Source organism: Capricornis sumatraensis, chromosome 17 (genome assembly GCF_032405125.1).
Source record: "Capricornis sumatraensis isolate serow.1 chromosome 17, serow.2, whole genome shotgun sequence".
In the NCBI taxonomy this organism is placed as follows: domain Eukaryota; kingdom Metazoa; phylum Chordata; class Mammalia; order Artiodactyla; family Bovidae; genus Capricornis; species Capricornis sumatraensis.
In genome coordinates, this window is record NC_091085.1 from 22,524,088 (window position 1) to 22,549,057 (window position 24,970).

Consider the following 24,970-nt stretch of genomic DNA (forward strand, 5'->3'; position numbering starts at 1 on the left):
GTGACATTTTATTTTGTGTAGTTTAAGTTGCTACAGTCTTTTGAATTTGTAGCTTACTTGGTATTCTTTCACATAATACAGTTACCCTTTTCTTCTCTTTTTATTTTGCTCCTATTTTCCAAAATATAGATCTTCACCCTCTGTATTTCTAGTTACTTAATCTCTCAAAATTCTCCAAGCCAGGCTTCAGCAATACATGAACCATGAACTTCCTGATGTTCAAGCTGGTTTTAGAAAAGGCAGAGGAACCGGAGATCAAATTGCCAACATCCGCTGGATCATGGAAAAAGCAAGAGAGTTCCAGAAAAACATCTATTTCTGCTTTATTGACTATGCCAAAGCCTTTGACTGTGTGGGTCACAATAAACTGTGGAAAATTCTGAAAGAGATGGGAATACCAGACCACCTGACCTGCCTCTTGAGAAATCTGTATGCAGGTCAGGAAGCAACAGTTAGAACTGGACATGGAACAACAGACTGGTTCCAAATAAGAAAAGGTGTACATCAAGGCTGTATATTGTCACCCTGCTTATTTAACTTCTATGCAGAGTACATCATGAAAAACGCTAGACTGGAAGAAGCACAAGCTGGAATCAAGATTTCCGGGAGAAATATCAATAACCTCAGATATGCAGATGACACCACCCTTATGGCAGAAAGTGAAGAGGAACTAAAGAGCCTCTTGATGAAAGTGAAAGTGGAGAGTGAAAAAGTTGGCTTAAAGCTCAACATTCAGAAAATGAAGATCATGGCATCCGGTCCCATCACTTCATGGGAAATAGATGGGGAAACAGTGGAAACAGTGTCAGACTTTATTTTTTTAGGCTCCAAAATCACCGCAGATGGTGACTGAAGCCATGAAATTAAAAGACACTTACTCCTTGGAAGACAAGTTATGACCAACCTAGATAGCATATTCAAAAGCAGAGACATTACTTTGCTGACAATGATCTGTCTAGTCAAGGCTATGGCGATTCATGGGGTTGCAGAGAGTCGGACACGACTGAGCGACTGAACTGAACTGAATCTCTTTTTTGATATTTTTCTACTTGTTTTCTCTTTATACTTCATTAAACATAGCTTCTTCCAACTCATTTTCAAGTTTACTGAGTATTTTTGCAGCTGTTGCTATTTTGCTCTTAAAATCACCCATTGAGTATTTAATTTTAGTTTTTATACTTACTGTTTCTAGAATTTTTATGTTATTATCCTTTATGGCTTCTACTTGTTTGCCAGAAAGTATGAGCTCTTTTTCTTATCTCTCTGATGATGTAAGCCTAGTCACTTGAAAGTCTACTCTGATATTTTGAGGTCACATTAATCTGTTTCAATTGTATCTGGAGAGTTTTATCCCTACTGACTTGTTGCCTTGTATCCTCGTTTTGGTTTATACGGTGAAACAATATTTTTAAATTGGAAAAATAGAGTCCTGGCATATATTATTTTCCTCCTGAGAGGATTTATATTATCTACTTCCAGGCACCTAATGGCTTTGATGAGACAGGAGTGCCTTGACTCCATTCCAGTCGTTTATGGAGCCAAGCTGCAGTTCCTATGAGGGGGTTTCACTTGTGGTTCACTGTTACCTCTAACATTAAGCCTTTTAATGTCTGAACCTAAAGAGGCAGATTTACTTATCTCCCTACCTTAGTAGGACCTGGACTCCACTCTCATTCTTCCATATGCTGATGAACTGTATAGATTGATTCTTAAATGACCCTTCAGATTCCATGAAAAAGTGGCCCTAAAGTCAGACTTATCTTCCTGAACCTCTGTCCTCCTCTGTATTTTGGCCTTGTCAGTTTTTTACCCTTTTGTTAGCTCTGCATGTGTGTGTGCTAAGTTGCTTCAGTCATGTCTGATTCTTTGTGACCCCATGAACGGTAGCCTGCCAGGCTCTTCTGTCCATGGGGTTCTCCGGGCAAGGATCCTGGAATGGATTGCCATGCCCTCCTCCAGGGGATCTTTCCGACCCAGCTCCTGCATTGCAGGCAGACTCTACCACTGAGCCGCCAGAGAAGCCTCCTTGTTAGTTCTACAACGTTTTAAAATACGTTCTTTTTTTATAACACTATTCAGCTTTTCTAGTTGCTGTCAGTAACAGTATTAATTTGTATTAATCAGTTCATGATAAACAGAAGTAGAAGCCTTGGTCAAGTTCATTTAATTTACTTGTTAAAAAACTGAATACTGCCCCACCCCCCCGCCAAAGTATAAAATGCCACTAATGTTTTTAAAAATTTAAAATAAAGTACCTGCAATTTTTTAAAGCATCTTATTTGGCCAAAAATAAAAGATTCAAAATAAAACACAGAATTATTGGTTTAGTTCTAACAGAAATATGATTTTAATTAGCTTGGATATAAAAGTATTGGCTTATCTGGCAAATTATTGAAAAGGGCTATAAAAAGCTTACTCTTAGTAATGATTACATTTAAAAAGCCAAAACACCATTGGGATGACACTTTCCATTGATTCTTGTGCCTTGTATATTCTTTAAATGTTGACTTGATGCTATGGTAGATAAGCTTTATCATTATGGCTGGGAACACAACTAGCAATAGTGTTAAGTTTATATCCTTAAATCTTGCCACCAGAAGAGGGAAAGAGACTTTTCCTGGCCACCATTCCTCCCTGCCACCAATATCCAATAAGAATACTCCAAGGAAATGGCTAGCTTAGGTACCATGCTTATCTTTGAATCGTCACTGTCGTCCATTTCTCCAGTTCGGCTTAGATCCTATGTTTATCACGGATCCATCACTATGGTCAGTTTCTTTAGAAGGGCTTATTCTTATTGGCTACAGCAGGTGTCAGCCATGTGATTAGGATCTCTGTGAAGAATGAGGAAGAAGATCAGTTAGGGTCAGTTATGGGAAAACAATGACTCCTTTGTTCTGCCACATAAAAGCTTTTACAAGTAAGTCCCATTTTGCTTCCCACATCACATTTTACTCTTGCTTCTTTTATACATTTTTCCTTATCACAGTAAACTTGTCAGCCTTTTCTTCAAATCTGCTTTGCCTTTTCATGAATTTATGTAGTTTTCTTGCCTAAAAATACCTTGTTACACAACCTGTCATTGCCTACCCATTTTTAAAGACACAGTTCAAGGATGACCTCTACATGCATTCTCTCTTTCCCCCTTCACTCACACACACACACACGCACACACACACACACACACAGATGCATATGCTCACCCACTCTAGAGTTTCCTTCAACTCCTCAGGAAATAATCTCTCCTTGCTGAAGCAACCCCTCTATATCCATCTTGTTGACATCAATCCTGTTATGTGTAGTCTATTACATCAAACTCTGATCATCTCCAGTTAGTTGTCATTTCTTATATACTTTGCCACTGTAAAAACAGGCTGTAAACATGTGTTGAATGAGTAAATGAAACTCAACATCCTCCAGGGTTTGTTTAGACTTCAAGTCATTATGGTAAAGAATCTCCCTGCGGTGCAGGAGACCTGGCTTGGATCCCTGGGTTGGGAAGATACCTGGGAGAAGGGAATGGCTACCCACTCCAGTATTCTTGCCTGGAGAATCCCATGGACAGAGGAACCTGGTGGGCAACAGTCCATGGATTCACAAAAACTTGGACATGAGTGAACGGCTAACACTTTCACTTTCTTTCTTTCATTAACAGTCAGCATTGAATGACTCTCTGTTTCCCTGGGAAGCAGTTCTAATATATGCCTAAGAACCTCCTCATTTTCCCTTCAGTCTAGGGTCAAGAGAGGAACTACTGAGCAAGCTCTTTAGCCATTAATTACTTTTATTTATTTTGTTAGCCCTGTAAGAGAACACCATGCTCTCATCTATGTAGTAGTATATATTGTTTGTTGGGTTATTAATTGCAAGAAAGTTGGTTAAATCCTGCTTTTATAAAATAAAATGGGTGAAAAGAGAGTAATAAATGAAATTTGAGAAGGGCTTTTAATTTGCCTCTTATTGGTATATTTTGACTGAATCATAATAGATTGTTGCTCAAGAAAGACATGTTTTGTGTTATCCCTTTTATATTTTGTTGGTGCTGCTACATCCCCACCCCCACCTCACCCTACCCACAGTATGCCTTTCCTGCTGTGCAGCCTAGACACTTATTTGTGCTTATTATATGTTTGGGGATCTCCTTGGAAAAAATCAGTGTGTCGTAGAGAATGAATACACTCTCTCTGCAAAGATACAAAGCATTAGGGATTCCATAGTATAATGGGGTCATATTCCCAGGTCGGGCCTGTGGTAAAGAACCGATCTGACAATGCAGGTCGATGTAAGAGACACTGATTCGATCCCTGCATCAGGAAGATCCCCTGGGGAGGAAATGGCAACCCACTCCAGTAGTCCTGCCTGGAGAATCCCATGGACAGAGGAGCCTGGTGGGCTGCAGTCCATAGGGTTGCACAGAATCAGACAAGACTAAAGCAACTTAGCACAATCTTATGAAATGCCCATCAAAAAGATGAACCAAAGAAAAATATAAACAACCTGAACACCCAGAGAATAGTCACAGCAAGAAAATGGTGCTCTAGTAACTGACACATGTCTTGAGAGTAGTGAGTTGGCTGAAGTGCACTGATATTCCACAAAGGTGCAAGGATGGAAGAGTGCCATTCAGGTCATGCTCTAGTGTCATGGTGAAGGGCTCTTGTACAAGGCAGCTGTGTGCTGAAAGCTTCAGTGATAGCAGACATGGCCCCTTGCACACGTCTCTCAAGCAGAGTCCTTTAATCATACCTTAGTTATTTGAGGCTTTCATTTGCCTGAGCGATGCATGGATAAAACATAGCTTTATGGATGCTATTGGATGAAGAAATATAATGCAGAATGGAAAAATATTCATCCTAGAGCATTAAATAATATTTATTTATTTGAAGATATTTCACCAAGTGTTAAGGACAATTAGCTTTTTTTTTCTGCCCCTTGGGGGAGATAAGATTTTTAAAATGGGAAACAATAGGGTAGGTGTGTTAGTATTTTTAAATTACTGTGTAAAAATTCCTACAAACTCAATGCCTTAAAACAATATCCATCTACTTGTTCATGGTTCTTTGGGGCAGAAGTCTGGACATGATATAGCCGGGTTCTCTGCTCAAGGTCTCATGAGTGTGAAATCAAGGTGTAAGATGGGCTGAAATCCTACTAGGAGCTCAGGGTCCTATTCAGAGCTTAGGTTCTTGTTGGTGGAATCTGGTTATTTGTAGCTATAAAACTGAGGTCCCTGAGTTCTTGCTGACTGTTGGTTGGGAGTTGATCTCGGCTTCTTAAGAGGTTGCTCTCAAGTCCTTGCCAGATGGCTCTCTCTGTCTTAATAGCCTGAATCAGAGAATCTCCCTCATGTCAAATCTCTCTAACCTTGGGGAGGGCCATGTCCCTTTAAAGGATTTACCTAGTTAGATCGCTCCCTTTTGAAAAAATCAGAGCCAACTCTTTGTTAGCATAATCATGGGGATGATAGTCCATCCTCTGCACAGTTTATCCACATTCAAAAGGAGGGAAATCTACCAGGCATGTGCATTAGAAATGGGACTGTTGGAGGCATCTTAGGATTCTGTTACACAGGCTCTCTGCTTTAGGAGGGTGGTTCTGGTGAAATATGAATGATAGACAAGACAGGTAAGAGGACAAAACCCATAGGTGTCATCTTGTGTACCAATCCCAGTCACATGATGGGAGCTTCCTAGAGCATAGTCTGATTCACCAAGGCAAGAATGAACCTTGTGATTAAGCAAGGGAGTGGGCAGCAGCAGCAGAGGCTCTGTGCATTTATCCTTCTCGACTTTTAGAGGACGTCCAGGTAGTCCTGGATATGGAAATATCAACTGGAATCAGAGCAGGTACAATAGGAAAGAAGATGGATGAGATATACACACTTTGAGCCTGTGACAGACCTTGGGCAAGGAAAGCAGAGGGAGCAATAAAGCCTAGTGTGAGGCAGTTCCCATAGATTGCCCCCAGCAATCAGAAGTACACAAGTGCTGGGATAAGAGGACCCTTAGGAACCTACAGAGGAGTCTCATGGTCCAAAGCACAAACCTGCCCCTACTACATTGGAAGGCGGAGTCTTAACCATTGGACTTCCAGGGAAGTTCCCTAATCTTTTTTCTTTTCTTGGATCATCACTGACCTTCATTGATGTTTCTCCACTAAGTAACCTTGTTTTCCAGGGAGATTTCCTGATGAGTTCCTTTCTCCTTCTTCACCTAGGCAATCTCTTGGGCTCTTTTCTCAAAGAAAGGCAATTTATTTACTAGGACTGAATTGCAAAATTTTCCATTTTTATTTTGTTTTATGTTCCATCTCTTTATCTTCCACAACCCCCTCTCGTTCTAACCATTGTGAACAGGTATACCATGCACATGGAGATGTTTAGAAGCACCTGGGCATTTGCATCCAGAGCATGGGAGAGAGAGATGAAGGGCTGGGAGCTTTCTAAAAAAAAATGTAAACCTTCAGCATATTAAAAAGTTTAACATCAGCATTAAAAAGAAATCTCTGACTTCGCTGCATTAGTGAAAGGAAATTAGAATGGAAAGTATCACAGTGTTAGCAAAGTGGTTTTATTTATATCACTCTCATTTGTAACCCTATCCCATTTTGAGATTCCAGGAGACCAGAGAGATAAGTTTACCATAAAAATAAAAAAAACTACAGCAGCAACCATTGTTTGGGCATCTACTCTGTGCCAAGTCATTTATACATGAGGCAATAATGATGGCATTGTTGTTTAAGCAAGTGGTCTCTGGAACCAGAATGTTGGGTACAAACCTCAGTTTCCAACATAATTATATGATATGCAGATGATACCACTCTAATTGCAGAAAATTAAGAGGAACTAAAGAACCTCTTGATGAGGGTGAAAGATGAGAGTGAAAAAGCTGGCTTAAAATCAGCATTCAAAAAATGAAAAACATGGCATTCAATCCCATCACTTCATGGAAAATAGAAGGGGAAATAGTGGAAGCAGTGACAGATTTTATTTTAGGGGGCTCCCAAATCACTGTGGATGGTGACTGCAGCCACAAAATTAAAAGTCGCTTGCTCCTTGGAAGGAAAGCTATGACAAATCTAGACACCATATGAAAAAGCAGAGACATCACTTTGCCAGCAAAGGTCCGTATAGTCAAAACTGAAACTGCAATCTTTTGGCCACCTGATGTGAAGAGCCGACTCATTGGAAGAGACCCTGATGCTGAGAAAGATTGAAGGGAAAAGGAGAAGGGGATAACAGAGGATGAGGTTAGGTTAGACAGCATCACTGGCTGAATGGACATGCATTTGAGCAAACTCAGAGAGGACAGAGGAGCCCGGCATGCTGCAGTGCACGGGGTTGCAGAGCCAGACACAACTGGTGACTGAACAACAACCACTGTAATGTTACTTACTTAACCTTCTGTGTCCTTGTTATCTGTATGATTAGAATAATAACAATTGTCTCTGGACTTTTCCTGCAGACATATAAATTATACTATTCACAGCACTTAGAAGTGTCTTATATGTAGTGGACACTAAATAAATGTTAATTGTTATTTTTAATGCATCATAATATTTCATCCACATAATTATTTATTGAGGAAGAGAGGATTTTTCTGTTTATGAGTGAGAAAACTAAGATTCAAAGATGTTGGGGTTGCAAATTGAGTTCCACTGTGAGACTCATTATCATGTTCTTTTCACTATGCTGTGATCTTCTGAATTTATCCCTTATGTTTGTGTTAAATACAGATGATTGACATTAAAAATATATTTCTTTTCCTCCTGAGTGACTTTTTTGCCTAGATATAATTGACCCCCATCATGAACTATTTAGAATTGATTGACCTAAATAGATACAATTTTCTAAATTTTTAGTAGAACCAAACAGCTTACCTCTCTACTGGTTCCTTTCTCATATACATAAAAATCCCTTCCTCCCCACCCCACCCCGCCTCTGTCTCTCTGGCAGATCTGGTCCATGACAGGAAGAAAGATTTATGCTTTATTCTTATTTCCTTAGTTTACATTGATATTTGATGATAGAGAAATTGCATACAATAAAATAGTAGGATACCAAATACAACAGAATCAGTGAATAGTGGACAAAGGGATTAAAATGTTCTCATTTTAATCTTGGTGTTCTCCTGAAAATAAATGATAAATTGTGGTATGAGAAATTTATATACACTAGATAAAAAATCAGCTTCTTCAACAACATTGAAAGTTATTTTTTAGATGTTTTCAATTTACTTCTTGTGGTGTACAGTTCTAATGAGTTTTAGCATATATATATATATATCAGTTCAGTTCAGTTTGATTGCTCAATCATGTCCGACTCTTTGCGACCCCATGAATTGCAGCACGCTAGGCCTCCCTGTCCATCACCAACTCCCAGAGTTCATTCAAATTCATGTCCATTGAGTCGGTGATGCCATCCAGCCATCTCATCCTCTGTCATCCCCTTTTCCTCCTGCCCCCAATCCCTTCCAGCATCGGTCTTTTCCAATGAGTCGAATCTTTGCATGAGGTGGCCAAAGTAATGGAGTTTCAGCTTTAGCATATATATATGTATAGGCTTCTGTAAATACTAGTACAATCAGGATACAGAGTAATTCCATCATCCCAAAAAAGCTCCCTAAAGGTTATGCTTTAAGTGAGTCTTTGGAAAATAATAAATAAAAAGGTTAATCAGAGAAATACAAACAAGAATGCGAAGATAATGAAAAAATAAGATTCAAAATCTGAATAAAGTTTCAGTTCTTCTCCTGACTCTGTGGCTAATTATCTGTGTAATTCTGTAAACATCCTCTACTTTTTAAAGCCCCAGTTTCTTCATCTTTAAAATAAGGAGGTTAGGCTAACTGAAATCCTACTACTCTTACTTTTCAAATTCAGGAATGAAGATTCTGTGTTAAATCACATGAACCCAAACATTTCAGAAAGAATCCTTACTTTAGTTGCTAACTAAATATATTTTTCCATCCCTTTTTTATGATCTGCTTCTGAAATGTAGTCTTTAATCTCATGTTGATATTTATTTCTTTATCTACCCATTAGAAAAAATGATTGCAATGCATAAAGTATATTTTCAAATGTATGATTTGAATTATGCTGTCAACATTGTGATGCCATGTTGCCATATTGTTACTTCAGTGTGATATTTTGATGGATAAACTATAATAACTTTTAGTAGCCAGTCTTCAACAAGAGAAGATGAATCCTGAGAAATGACAAGTGACGGGAAATTCCAGCTGTTGTGCTGTTTTCTCTTTTGCATTTCCAGGAAGTTGTGTCCATGTGATCCATCTTGGCAAGGCAGGTGAAGGACAATGTGTGTGTGCTCTATCCAGGGTTTTCTATAGGATTTCTGCTGTGGCTGACACATTTAACAGTTGATTTAGTCAGTGCAATTTCTGCCTTTCATCTGTGCCCTTTCTTCTGAACTCCAGGAGATGCTGCTTGGAAACAAGATACTTGGCACCTAGAATAGCAACAGCTTTTTGTTTATTGCTTCACAGCCTCAATTTTATGAAATTAGTGGGAGTGTTCCCTCATTAAGTCATGAAATTTTGTCTCCTCTGGTGGTCACTGTGCACCCTCTCTGGGTGCGATGATCTGGCTGGAAGGTGGCTCCCTGTGGTGAACTTCCCATTGATGTCGGGCAGGTCTTGTTGTGGGGAGAGTTGGGGGGCCCAGGGCGGTGAGTCATGGTGGTCCCTGTCTTTAGGTGTTCCTCTTCCCAGCTGCCTCAATGAGACGGTATGACTCAGAGGGAAGGTGAGGCAGGGCAGCTATGAATGTGTGCAAGTTGGAGTGAGTATATGTCATCTACGTCCATGTCTCTGCAGCCAGGGATGGGTGCAGTCTACTTGTTTAGTGTCAATTTGTCCTAATTGCCAGTGCCTTGTAGGCACAGAGCCTTCTGGTGGGCTAGAAACTCCTGGTACTCAAGGAAAGCCAAAGAGTAGAATGAATGATAACAAACTAGGGCTCTTGATCTGAACACATTTTGGTCAGTTGAGGAGTTATTTTGACCACTGAGTTTAAGTAGGAGTTTCTATTATCAAAGAATATTTCTAGAGCTTGGAGGGTTGCAGAAGAAACTGTCCATTTAGAACAGTAAACCCGTGTTAATTGTGGAATCAACCTTGAAGGACGTAATCATTTGCAAGCAACTCTAAGGGTCATGACATAATTTTTTAACTACAGTTTAAGGTATGGATGTGAGTAATATGCATTGTGAGACTGGTGTGTGGGATTAAGCCATTAACTGATGGGGGAATCTAGCCAACCACCAGCATCTAAATGTTGATACTTCTTACATTCTTCATTTATTACTGCATAGCTTTTTGTGTGGTGATTTAAGCATTTTTCTTTGTGATGTGTGACAGACAGATATATTCAGAGACCATGAGCCTCTGGACAGAAATTTTATTTGTGAAAAATTAATGTTAGTTGCTCAGTCATGTCTGACTCTTTTGCGACCCCATGGACTGTAGCCCACCAAGCTCCTCTGTCCATGGAATTCTCCAGGCAAGAGTACTGGAGTGGGTTGCCATTTCCTTCTCTAGAGGAACTTCCCGATTCAGGGATTGGACCCAGCTCCCCTGTGTTGCAGCAGGATTCTTTACCTTCTGAGCCCCTAGGGATCTATGTGTTGTGAGCTTTATATTTCCCAAGGATCTATAGCCATAGTGCTTCCAGATATTAAGAGTCTGCTGCAGTGAAATTAGTGTCTGAACTATGGTAACCCATTTGTGATTATGTGAAAGTCGCTCAGTTGTGTCCAACTTTTTGAGACCCCATGGACTATACAGTCCATGGAATTCTCCAGGCCAGAGTACTGGAGTGGGTACCCATTCCCTTCTCCCAGGGATCTTCCAAACCCAAGGATCGAACTCAGGTCTGCCACATTGCAGGTGGATTCTTTACCAGCTGAGCCACCAGGGAAGCCCATGGTTTAACCCATTAAACACTATTAATTCAAAGTAGAGATGACTTTGGTAGTTGCATGTAACAGTTCTTGAGCCCTGTAGTCTTGATGCTATTTTATTGTACATCCTATCAGAGAAAGAGGTCTTGCATATATTATGTATATTAATTTGCATAGTATAAAATGCAGTATTAACTAATCTGTATATGTCAGTTAAGCTTAGATTCAGTTGTATACAATAGAAAAATTATTAAAAAATAGGGTCTTAAATTAGATGATATTTCATTTTTCTTTCATGTGAAATCTGGAGTTTGACAGTTGAATATTTGGTAGCTCCAAAAGGTCAGTGAAAAAAACTCTCTTCTTCCAGAACTTTTTTCCTCATGTGGGTTTTCTTCATAGTATAAGGTCACTGCTGGATCTCTAGCCATTATAGTCCAATTTTAAGCAGCAGTATTGTGATTACATCACAGTGCCCAAAACTTAGCTGCCAGGAAGACCAGATAATGACAACATTTATTCTAAGTGACACATTGAACTAAAAGTTGGGGGTTTGTAACTAAGTGAGAAAGGATGGATATTGCTGTAGGTAATTAGCAGTCTCTACCCAATGTATATTAAATGTTGTGCAGCATAATTTTTCTCTTAGTTTCTTTATATAGACACTAAATATACTTTTACTTTGCCAACAAAGATCCGTCTAGTCAAAGCTATGGTTTTTCCAGTAGTCGTGTATGGATGTGAGAGTTGGACTATAAAGAAAGCTGAGCACTGAAGAACTGATTCTTTTGAACTGTGGTGTTGGGGACGATTCTTGAGTGTCCCTTGGACTGCGAGGAGATCCAACCAGTCTATCCTAAAAGAAATCAGTCCTGAATATTCATTGGAAGGACTGATGCTGAAGCTGAAAATCCAGTACTTTGGCCACCTGACTGGAAGAACTGACTCACTAGAAAAGACCATGATGCTGGGAAAGATTGGGAAGAGAAGGGGATGGCAGAGGATGAGATGGTTGGATGGCATCACTGACTCAATGGACATGAGTTTGAGTAAGCTCTGGGAGTTGGTGATGGCCAGGGAAGCCTGGCATTCTACAGTCCATGGGGTTGCAAAGAGTCGGACACAACTGAGCAACTGAACTGAGCTGATTTGAAATACAAAAAGGTTTTATATTTTCTTTGTGTATACAAATGTATCCTCTTAAGCATTTTCCTGGTGGCTCAGACAGTAAAGAATTTGCCTGCAATACAGGAGACCTGGATTCTATCCCAGGGTTAGGAAGATCCCCTGGAGAAGGAAATGGCTACCCACTCCAGTATTCTTGCCTGGAGAATCCCATGGACTAAGGAGCCTGGAGGGCTGCAGTCCATGGGATTGCAAAGAGTAGGACACTATTAAGTGACTAAGCATGCGTGGACCCTCACCCTGAAGGCAGAAACAACACGGATGGTGACCTGCTTTTCAATACATGCCCATTTGCAAGACAGCCACAGCTATTAATATGTGAATGTGGCTAGTTGAGTGAGCCTGTTGATAACATACCTGTATTTTTAAAGAATGTGTACAGTCCTGCATGCACTCTAGAGTGGGCTGCCAAACCCAGTCCTTCAAAAGGGACCATCCAGAGGAGAACTGAAGCATTTGATAAGTTTGTTAAGGTTTTGCACATAAATGAAGAAATGAAAGATATTTATTTTATAAATACTCAGGCAAGATAAAGTGTTTAATTCCTAGTTATTGTGTTTAGATAGCATATTGAAAACCAGAGACATTACTTTGCCAACAAAGGTCCGTCTAGTCAAGGCTACTGTTTTTCCAGTGGTCATGTATGGATGTGAGAGTTGGACTATGAAGAAAGCTGAGCGCTGAAGAATTGATGCTTTTGAACTGTGGTGTTAGAGAAAACACCGCTCACGACTGAGCAACTGAACTGACTATCCTTAGGGTAGTTTCAACAATATGAGACTAATATAGAATCAAATAACTTCAAAGTAGGTGATCACATGTTCTAAATTCTTAAGTACCCAAGACATGAAGCAATTTTCCCAGTGCCACACAACTACTAGGAACATACCTGAAAACACACATCTTCTGACACCTGGGGAATATTCTTTCCAAGAGTTTATCTTTATTTCAGTTCAGTCACTCAGTCATGTCTGACTCATTGTGACCCAGTGCATTGCAACATACCAGGATTCCCTGTCCTTCACCACCTCCCTGAGCTTGCTCAAACTCATGTCCATAGAGTCAGTGATGCCATCCAACCATCTTGTCCTCTGTCGTCCCCTTCTCCTCCTGCCTTCAATCTTTCCCAGCGTCAGGGTCTTTTCCAATGAGTCAGTTCTTTACATCAGGTGGCCAAAGTAACGGAGTTTCAGCTTCAACATCAGTCCTTCCAATGAATATTCAGGACTGATTTCCTTTAGGATGGACTGGTTGGATCTCCTTGCAGTCCAAGGGACTCTCAAGAGTCTTCTCCAACACCACAGTACAGAAGCGTCAATTCTTTGGTGCTCAGCATTAAAAAAATAATAATAATTTATTTATTTTAATTGGAGGCTAATTACTTTACAATAGTGTAGTGGGTTTTGCCATAGATTGACATGAATCAGCCATGGGTGTACATGCTTTCACATCCATACATGACTACTGGAAAAAACATAGCTTTGACTAGATGGACCTTTGTTGGCAAAATAATGTCTCTGCTTTTTAATATGCTGCCTGGGTTGGTCATAGCTTTTCTTCCAAGGAGCAAGTGTCTTCTAATCTCGTGGCTGCAGTCACCATCTGCAGTGATTTTGGAGCCCAAAAGAATAAAATCTGTCACTATTTCCATTGTTTACCCATCTATTTGCCATGAAGTTATGGGACTGGATGCCATGATATTAGGTTTTGAATGTTGAGTTTTAAGCCAGCTTTTTCACTCTTCTCTTTCACTTTCATCAAGAGGCTCTTTACTTCTTCTTCACTTTCAGCCATAAGGGTGGGTCATCTGAATATCTGAGGTTATTGATATTTCTCGCAGCAATCTTGATTCCAGCTTGTGCTTCATCCAGCCCAGTGTTTCACATGATGTACTCTGCATAAAAGTTAAATAAGCAGAATCAAAATATATAGCTCTACATACTCCTTTCCCAATTTGGAACCAGTCTGTTGTGCCGTGTCCAGTTCTAACTGTTGCTTCCTGATCTGCATACAGATTTCTCAGGAGGCAGGTCAGGTGGTCTGGTATTCCCATCTCTTGAAGAATTTCCCACAGTTTGTTGTGATCCACACAGTCAATGGCTTTGGTATAGTCGATAAAGCACAAGTAGATGTTTTTCTGGAACTCTCTTGTTTTTTCTATGATCAGACAGATGTTGGCAGTTTGATCTCTGGTTCCTCTGCCTTTTCTAAATCCAGCTTGAACATCTGGAAGTTCTCAGTTCACATACTATTGGAGCCTGTCTTGGAGAATTTTGAGCATTATATCGCTAGCATGTGAGATGAGTGCAATTGTGCAGTAGTCTGAGCATTCTTTGGCATTGCCTTTCTTTGGGATTAGAATGAAAACTGACCTTTTCCAGTCCTGTGGCCACTGCTGAGTTTTCCAAATTTGCTGGCATATTGAGTGCAGCACTTTCACAGCAGCATCTTTTAGGATTTGAAATAGCTCAACTGGACTTCCATCAGCTCCAACTAGCCTTGTTCATAGTGATGCTTCCTAAGGCCCACCTGACTTCACATTGCAGGATGTCTGGCTCTAGGTGAGTGATCACACTATTACGGTTATCTGGGTCATGAAGATCTTTTTTGTTTAGTTCTGTGTATTCTTGCCAGCTCTTCTTAATATCTTCTGCTTCTGTTAGTTCCATACCATTTCATTTTTACTTACCCAGAGATATAAACTTCAAGTATGAGAGGCATTTAAAATATGTGTTAAAATATGTGTCATTTTATCCTGAATGTTATTTATTTATCCTTTGTAATTTCAGTAAATGCATAATCTTAACAGTGTTGATTATATTAGAATTACAACATCTAAAATGATGGTCACTAGCTACTTGGGCTGTTTCAGTTAACTAAAATGAAAGCTCCACTTGTTCAATCCCACTGGCCACACTTCACTGTTCAGTAATCAGGTATGGCTAATGACTTCTGTCTCCAACAGTGCAAATTATATAGCATTTCCATCTCATAGAAAGTTCTATTGGACAGTGCTGTTAGCTGCTGCTGCTGTTGCTGCTGCTAAGTCGCTTTAGTCATGTCTGACTCTATGCGACCCCATAGACAGCAGCTCACCAGACTCCTGTGTCCCTGGGATTCTCCAGGCGAGAGTACTGGAGTGGGTTGCCATTTCCTTCTCCAGTGCATGCATGCTAAGTCTCTTCAGTCATGTCTGACTCTGTGCGACCCTATGGACAGCAGCCCTCCAGGCTTCTCTGTCCACATGATTCTCCAATCAAGAATACTGCAGTGGGTTGCCATTAAGGCTATCATATTCTTTACTGCTAGGTGAATTGTGATTAAATTCTTGTTTCGGCTGGGTGGCAGGAACAGTGAACAAACTAACAGTATCAAATGGTTTAGAAAATAGTTGACTCTTCAAGAAATATTTTTCCTATTCAAGAGAAAATGAGTATGTATAAAATTAGGATAATAAGTGCAACTAAGCAGATAAATTTTTTTTTTTCAGGAAGCCGTCAGCCACAATGGATATTTATAGATGGTACCCTAGATAAGCTTTTTTTTTTGGATCATATTTTTTATCACTGATAGAGCATTTTGAGGACAGTGTTCATTTCAGGTCCCTGTCAGTGAAGTTTTAAACACTTTGAGTTAATATGCTACTGAACAATGTGAAGTTGAGCAGGTTAATCTCTCAGAAAAGGGGGAAGAGGCATAGATACCTAGAGAAGAACAGGAGAGAAAGCTGAGTTCTGTCTTTTAGGATAAAAACATACATTTATTTATGTACATGTAATCATATGCTCACAGGCCTTCATTTTGATTGAGCTGAAACCTTCATATTCATTTCTGTGACTTGTATGTGGCAATACTGGGCCTCTGACCCAATATTATGATGCTGAATTGAATTAGCCTCGCACCAGTTATTAGGCAGCTTCTGTGATCTCTGGTTTCTACACGGCCTTACAGCCTTAAGGTGAATTACATTAAGACATTGGAAAATTGTTGGAAGCATTAAGAAGGGAATCCAGTTGAGAGGCGAACCACAGGAAAAAACAGAGAGGAATGAAGTAGTAAGTAAGTATGAATTCAGAGTAAGAAAACCTCAACATAGAGTGAGAAAAGACATTTCACAGAGCAAGATTTGAACTTCCCTTGAAGTCTGGGGGATTTTAAGAGAGAAAGAAAGGTAGGCTCTTCTGGATCAGTTATGAGGAGTTATGGAGATGTATGTGAATGTGCTTGCATGTTGGTAAGGGTGGAGATTAGGAATACACCTTGGCAAGGCCTGATGGGATCTCAAAGTGTGAGCTTAATTAGTGATGATAGCATTGACTAGAGAGGTAGGATATAGCATGGATAGAGCAGAGTTTGCGAACAAGTGGGTTGGCTGTGGATGCTGCTATCAAAAGCAGCTTTTACTGATTTTTTTTAATGCACTCCAGTTTTATTTTTTTATAATTGGGGTATAATTGCTTTACAGTCTTGTGTTGGTTTCTGCTGTATAACAATGTGAACCGTCATAATTATATATATATATATATATATATATATATATATATCTCCCCTCCCTCCCTGTGTTATATAGCAATTTCCCACTAGTTGTCTATTTTACACATGGTAGTGAGCTTCCCCAGCGGCTCAGCAGTAAAGAATCTCCCTGCAATGCAGGAGTTGCAGGAGACACAGGTTCAATCCCTGGGTTGAGAAGATCTCCTGGAAGAGGGCATGGCAACCCACTCCAGTATTATTGCCTGGAGAATCCCATGGATAGAGGAGCCTGACAGGCTACAGTTCATGGGGTCACAGAGTCAGATAAGACTGCAGCGACTTAGCACGCAGCATGCACATGTGTATATATATCGCCATGTGCATTGAGTATTATCAACATTACCCTCTCAGTTTGTCCCACCCTCAGCTTACCCCGCTGTGCCCACAAGTCCATTCTCTACGTCTGTGTCTCCATTCCTTCCCTGCAGGCTGGTTCATGATTGGAGAGGGACATGACCAAACTGGTGTTTCAGGACAGTGAGTTTTGAAGGGTGTTGTTCAAGGTGGATCAGACGGGGAGCAATGATGGAGATCAGAGGTTACTACTGTAACACAGGAAGTCTCTAAATATTTTTTGAGCACCTACTATCTTTCAGGCATTGTTATAGACACAAGGGATACAGTAGAGACAAACCAGAGACTGATTTTGAGAGAAATGGGTGGAGGATTTCAAGGTAGTAAGAAAGGAAAGGGGCTTCCCAGGTAGCTCAGTGGGTAAATAATCTGCCTGCAATGCAGGAGATGAGGGTTCGATCCCTGGATTCAAAAGACCCCCTAGAGGAGGGCATGGCAACCCACTCCACTATTCTTGCCTGGAGAAACCCATGGACAGAGGAGCCTGGTGGGCTACAGTCCACAGAGTCGCAAAGAGCCTGACAAGACTGAGCGACTGAGCGTGCATGCAGGAAAGCAAAGAACAGTTCCGAAGTTTATAAATCCTTCATATGTTGGCAACACAAAAGATGATTTGTTTTTTGACCACTTATATCATGTTTGTTTGTCATCCTTTGTTTTCTCCAAACTCATTATAATGTTGAAGGTGTGATATTTCTATGGCAGTGAGTAGAATAACTGTTCTTTTATTGGCTTTCACCTAATGCAAGATGGCCAATGAAGAGAAGAAGTCCTGGTAATTCTGGCAGCAAACTCCAAAAGGGAATCTCTACCTTTATTTTAGGAAATCTAATGGGAGGGCCTGAAGTCACTACAGCTGTTTATAATTAGAAAGCATCAGGCCCTAGGTGATTCATTTATTCATCCTCAAACAAAACAAAATGCCCCACAAAGCCTCTTAAATGATTCCCTGTGCCCTGAAGCTGTGGCAGTAAATAGGTAATGGAAAATTGTTAGGGGGGATTCCCTGGGGTACATAGAACCCTGTTCCATGCTGATGCCTGGCCATGCTTCATGGTGTCCTTGTCCATAGAGGGGGCTGTGACCAGTTGCACCTTAGAAATATAACCACCCATATTAAAAAATAGATTATCAAATATTTAATAACTGAGGACAAAAATAGAAGGTTCTTTCCTTCCCTTCATCCAAAGCAGGATATATGACTTTAAACCTCCTAATGGCAAAAGCTAATGTTTTTTCTTAAAAAAAATGTATAACTTCTTTATAAATTTGTTTTCTCTATATTTATTCTGTGGAACAAAGCTGATATCACGTGTCAAAAATAAGCAAGTCTGTGCACAGAGGTTTCGCATATTATTAGTTTTTAACGTCTTTCGTACATAGACATCTGAAAAAACAACTTCAGAGTTCTCTAGTTTTTATTTTGCATCAGAGTCACAGACCAGAATCCAGTGTACACTCTCTAGAGAACAAGAAATTTCACTACCAGACCAATGTTAGTGTCAAGCTTTGTATCCACCAGGACTGAAACACTTTGAACATGTGAAGCTACATCATACACATAAACACATAAATGACAATTTATAAAAGCTTTGTATTAATTTATTCAAATAGAGAGTGCTCAGAGCATGTAGCAACAAAAAAACTACCATGATAGCCTTTACTGTAGTTTTTTTATGTTCACATATACTCAATTTTGTGGCTAATTTTATGTTTAAATAAAATGCTTGTCTGCATTCTAAATATTTCCATAATATTCAACAAAAAAGGGAATGATTAAATAAATTGTTGGATATCTATAAGATGAAATTTACAGCATTAAAGTTTGTGTTTTTATCTTTTGTTGTTGTTTTTATTCTTTATTTTTATTTAAGGGCATAAGGGATATACTCATGCCAAAACACTGAGTAAAAAATGTGAGTATAATATTATATTTTCATTGTAATACCATATGTGTAAGAAGAAAAAGTAATATTGCAAAATATAAGGAGTTAATAATCTTGTTAAAATGTTCTATATATTTTATTTTTTATATTTATTCATTTGTTTATAGTTTAAGACTTTCCAATTCTACATCGAGTGTACAGTCTTTTAGAATAAGGGAAAAAAGCAAAATTATAATTTGAAAACGTTTTTAGTTCTTTTTTTTTTTTTCTCTTTTAAAGAATTTACCTCTGATTTTCACTTAAAAGTCTTCACCATGTACCGCAGATAGTCGACGTTGTCATTTTCAGTTCTTCTCATTTTATAATCTGATCTGAGTTCAGAGTTAACTGATTTCAGTATTCTTTCTCTAATGAAAGGCTCATTTTGCCAGCAGCTTCCTCGTGGAATTTTAGCACTTTCAAGGCCAGAATATTGCATGTGAAAAGACTGAAAAATTCCTTTAAATAAACAATCTTGAGATCAAAAATATTTGACAATATGTATTTGAACAGCTGGCTGTGTTGTAATCTGATATTTTTAAATTGTTTAGTTCTTCTTGATGCAGTAAGTTTGTCTCAGTCTCTCTCTCTTTTTATTAAAATGGTGCTCATTTCCAGAACAAATTTACTGCGGAGTTAGAGGCTTTTTTTTTTTTTTTTTCAAACTACATTCTGTTAAAGGGAGTAAGCTCCTAGCTTGGTGATACTTTAGTTACTGTTGCCTGTTACAGTTCTAGGTGTTCCAGAAAAAGGCATGGTAGACTTAAAGATAGATAGTAGCCTTAAAGATAGATGGTAGATATTTTACTACAAATTGTAGTGAGTTACCACTGATTTGTAAATGACACTTACCATGATATTCATTGAGTCTCCCCAAAGGGAAGATGCTTTCAGATAAAGGGGGTTTACCGTGGCACAAGTCTGCTTTTGAAACCTGCTGATAGTCACCTTCCAGAATTGAAGCCTGTGTCAGAGGGGATTATTTAGTTTTTAGGATAAAGGGGAGTTGTGAGTGACTCAAGGAATCAGTCAAGTAAAAAATTACCTAGGTCTTTGTTATATAAAGGGCTTCCCAGGTGGTGCTAGTGATAAAGAACCCACCTGCTAATGCATGAGCTATAACAGACTTGAGTTTGATCCTGGGTCAGGAAGTTCCCAAGAAGGGCATGGCAACGCATTCCAGTATTTTTTTTAAATTAATTTTTAAATTTTTATTTTTACTTTATTTTGCTTTACAATACTGTATTGGTTTTGCCATACATTGACATGAGTCAGCCACGGGTGTACATGAGTTCCCAATCCTGAACCCCCCTCCCACCTCACACCCCATATCATCTCTCTCGATCATCCCTGTGCACCAGCCCCAAGTATCCTGTATCCTGTATCGAACATAGACTGGCGATTTGTTTCTTAGCTGATAGTATACATGTTTCAATGCCATTCTCCCAAATCATCCCACCCTCTCTCTCTCCCATAGAGTCTAAAAGTCCGTTCTAGACATCTGTGTCTCTTTTGCTGTCTCGCATAAAGGGTTATCATTACCATCTTTCTAAATTCCATATATATGTGTTAGTATACTGTATTGGTGTTTTTCTTTCTGGCTTACTTCACTCTGTATAATAGCCTCCAGTTTCATCCACCTCATTAGAATGGATTCAAATATATTCTTTTTAATGGCTGAGGAATACTCCATTGTGTATATATACTACAGCTTTCTTATCCATTCATCTGCTGATGGACATCTAGGTTGCTTCCATGTCCTGGCTATTATAAACAGTGCTGCAATGAACATTGGGGTACACGTGTCTCTTTCAATTCTGGTTTCCTCGGTGTGTATGCTCAGCAGTGGGTTTGCTGGGTCATAAGGTAGTTCTATTTGCAATTTTTAAAGGAATCTCCACACTCTTCTCCATAGTGGCTGTACTAGTTTGCATTCCCACCAACAGTGTAGGAGGGTTCCCTTTTCTCCACACCCTCTCCAGCATTTATTGCTTGTAGACTTTTGGATCGCTGCCATTCTGACTGGTGTGAAATGGTACCTCACTGTGGTTTTGATTTGCATTTCTCTGATAATGAGTGATGTCTTTTCATGTGTTTGTTAGCCATCCGTATGTCTTCTTTGGAGAAATGTCTATTTAGTTCTTTGGCCCATTTTTTGATTGGGTCATGTATTTTTCTGGAATTGAGCTGCATAAGTTGCTTGTATATTTTTGAGATTAGTTGTTCGTCAGTTGCTTCATTTGCTATTATTTTCTCCCAATCTGAAGGCTGTCTTTTTACCTTGCTTATATTTTCCTTTGTTGTGCAGAAGCTTTTAATTTTAATTAGATCCCATTTGTTTATTTTTGCTTTTATTTCCAGTATTCTGGGAGGTGGATCATAGAGGATCCTGCTGTGATTTATGTCAGAGTGTGTTTTGCCTATGTTCTACTCTAGGAGTTTTATAGTTTCTGGTCTTACGTTTAGATCTTTAATCCATTTTGAGTTTATTTTTGTGTATGGTGTTAGAAAATGATCTAGTTTCATTCTTTTACAAGTGGTTGACCAGTTTTCCCAGCACTACTTGTTAAAGAGATTGTCTTTACTCCATTGTATATTCTTGCCTCCTTTGTCGAAGATAAGATGTCCATAGGTGTATGGATTTACCTCTGGGCTTTCTATTTTGTTCTATTGATCTATATTTCTGTCTTTGTGCCAGTACCATACTGTCTTGATGACTGTGGCTTTGTAGTAGAGCCTGAAGTCAGGCAGGTTGATTCCTCCAGTTCCATTCTTCTTTCTCAAGATTGCTTTGGCTATTCAAGGTATTTTGTATTTCCATACAAATTGTGAAATTATTTGTTCTAGCTCTGTGAAAAAATACTACTGGTAGCTTGATAGGGATTGCATTGAATCTGTAAATTGCTTTGGGCAGTATACTCATTTTCACTATATTGATTCTTCCAATCCATGAACATGGTATATTTCTCCATCTATTAGTGTCCTCTTTGATTTCTTTCATCAGTGTTTTATAGTTTTTGATATATAGGTCTTTAGTTTCTTTAGGTAGGTATATTCCTAAGTGTTTTATTCTTTTCATTGCAGTGGTGAATGGAATTGTTTCTTAATTTTTTTTTCTACTTTCTCATTATTAGTGTATAGGAATGCAAGGGATTTCTGAGTGTTGATTTTATATCCTGCAACTTTACTATATTCATTGATTAGCTCTAGTAATTTTCTGGTGGAGTCTTTAGGGTTATCTATGTAGAGGATCATGTCATCTGCAAACAGTGAGAGTTTTACTTCTTCTTTTCCAATTTAGATTCCTTTTATTTCTTTTTCTTCTCTGTTGCTGTGGCCAAAACTTCCAGAACTATGTTGAATAGTAGCGGTGAAAGTGGGCACCCTTGTCATGTTCCTGACTTTAGGGGAAATGCTTTCAGTTTTTCACCATTGAGGATAATGTTTGCTGTGGGTTTGTCATATATAGCTTTTATTATGTTGAGGTATGTTCCCTCTATTCCTGCTTTCTAGAGAGTTTTTATCATAAATGGATGTTGAATTTTGTCAAAGGCCTTCTCTGCATCTATTGAGATAATCATATGGTTTTTATTTTTCAATTTGTTAATGTGGTGAATTACATTGATTGATTTGCAGATATTGAAGAATCCATGCATCCCTGGGATAAAGCCCACTTGGTCATGGTGTATGATCTTTTTAATGTGTTGTTGGATTCTGTTAAGGATTTTTGCATCTCTGTTCATCAGTGATATTGGCCTGTCGTTTTCTTTTTTTGTGACATCTTTGTCAGGTTTTGGTATTAGGGTGATGGTGGCCTCATGGAATGAGTTTGAAAGTTTTACCTTCCTCTGCAATTTTCTGGAAGAGTTTGAGTAGGATAGGTGTTAGCTCTTCTTGAAATTTTTGGTAGAATTCAGCTGTGAAGCCGTCTGGACCTGGGCTTTTGTTTGCTGGAAGATTTCTGATTACAGTTTCAATTTCCGTGCTTGTGATGTGTCTGTTAAGATTTTCTGTTTCTTCCTGGTTCAGTTTTGGAAAGTTGTACTTTTCTAAGAATTTGTCCATTTCTTCCACGTTGTCCATTTTATTGGCATACAACTGCTGACAGTAGTCTCTTATGATCCTTTGTATTTCTGTGTTGTCTGTTGTGATCTCTCCATTTTCATTTCTAATTTTATTGATTTGATTTTTCCTCCCTTTGTTTCCTGATGAGTCTGGCTAATGGTTTGTCAATTTTATTTATCCTTTCAAAGAACCAGCTTTTGGCTTTGTTGATTTTTGCTATGGTCTCTTTTGTTTCTTTTGCATTTATTTCTGCCCTAATTTTTAAGATTTCTTTCCTTCTACTAACTCTGCAGTTCTCCATTTCTTCCTTTTCTAGTTGCTTTAGGTGTAGAGTTAGGTTATTTATTTGACTTTTTTCTTGTTTCTTGAGGTATGCCTGTATTGCTATGAACTTTCCTCTTAGCACTGCTTTTATGGTGTCCCACAGTTTTGGGTTGTTGTGTTTTCATTTTCATTCATTTCTCTGCATATTTTGATTTCTTTTTTGATTTCTTCTGTGATTTGTTGGTTATTCAGAAGCGTGTTGTTCAGCCTCCATATGTTGGAATATTTAATAGTTTTTCTCCTGTAATTGAGATCTAATCTTAATGCATTATGGTCAGAAAAGATGCTTGGAATGATTTCGATTTTTTGAATTTATCAAGGTTAGATTTATGGCCCAGGATGTGATCTATCCTGGAGAAGGTTCTGTGCACACTTGAGAAAAAGGTGAAATTCATTGTTTTGGGGTGAAATGTCCTATAGATATCAATTAGGTCTAACTGGTCTATTGTATCATTTAAAATTTGCATTTCTTTGTTAATTTTCTGTTTAGTTGATCTGTCCATAGATGTGAGTGGGGTATTAAAGTCTCCCACTATTATTGTGTTACTGTTAATTTCCCCTTTCATACTTGTTAGCATTTGTCTTACATATTGCGGTGCTCCTATGTTGGGTGCATATATAATTGTTATATCTTCTTCTCGCATTGATCCTTTAATCATTATGTAGTGGCCTTCTTTGTCTCTTTTCACAGCCTTTGTTTTAAAGTCTATTTTATCGGAGATGAATATTGCTGCTCCTGCTTTCTTTTGGTCTCTATTTGCGTGGAATATCTTTTTCCAGCCCTTCACTTTCAGTCTGTATGTGTCCCTTGTTTTAAGGTGGGTCTCTTGTAAGCAGCATATAGAGGGCTCTTGTTTTTGTATCCATTCGGCCAGTCTTTGCCTTTTGGTTGGGGCGTTCAACCCATTTACTTTTAAGGTAATTATTGATAAGTATGATCCCATTGTCATTTACTTTATTGTTTTGGGTTCTGGTTTATACACCCTTTTTGTGTTTCCTGTCTAGAGAATATCCTTTAGCATTTGTTGGAGAGCTGGTTTGGTGGTGCTGAATTCTCTCAGCTTTTGCTTGTCTGTAAAGCTTTTGATTTCTCCTTCATATTTGAATGCAATCCTTGCTGGGTACAGTAATCTGGGCGGTAGGTTATTTTCTTTCATCACTTTAAATATGTCTTGCCAGTCCCTCCTGGCCTGAAGAGTTTCTATTGAAAGATCTGCAGTTATGCTTATGGGAATCCCCTTGTGTGTTATTTGTTGCTTTTCCCTTGCTGCTTTTAATATTTGTTGTTTGTGTTTGATCTTTGTTAATTTGATTAATATGTGTCTTGGGGTGTTTCGCCTTGGGTTTATCCTGTTTGGGACTCTCTGGGTTTCTTGGACTTGGGTGATTATTTCCTTCCCCATTTTAGGGAAGTTTTCATTCTCATGGTCTTTCTTTTAGTCTTCTTCTTCTGGGACTCCTATAATTCGAATGTTGGAGTGTTTCATATTGTCCTGGAGGTCTCTGAGATTGTCCTCATTTTTTTAAATTCATTTTTTTTCCTCTCTGATTTATTTATTTCTACCATTCTATCTTCTATTTCACTAATCCTATCTTCTACCTCTGATATTCTACTATTTGTTGCCTCCAGAGTGTTTTTGATCTCATTTATTGCATTATTCATTAT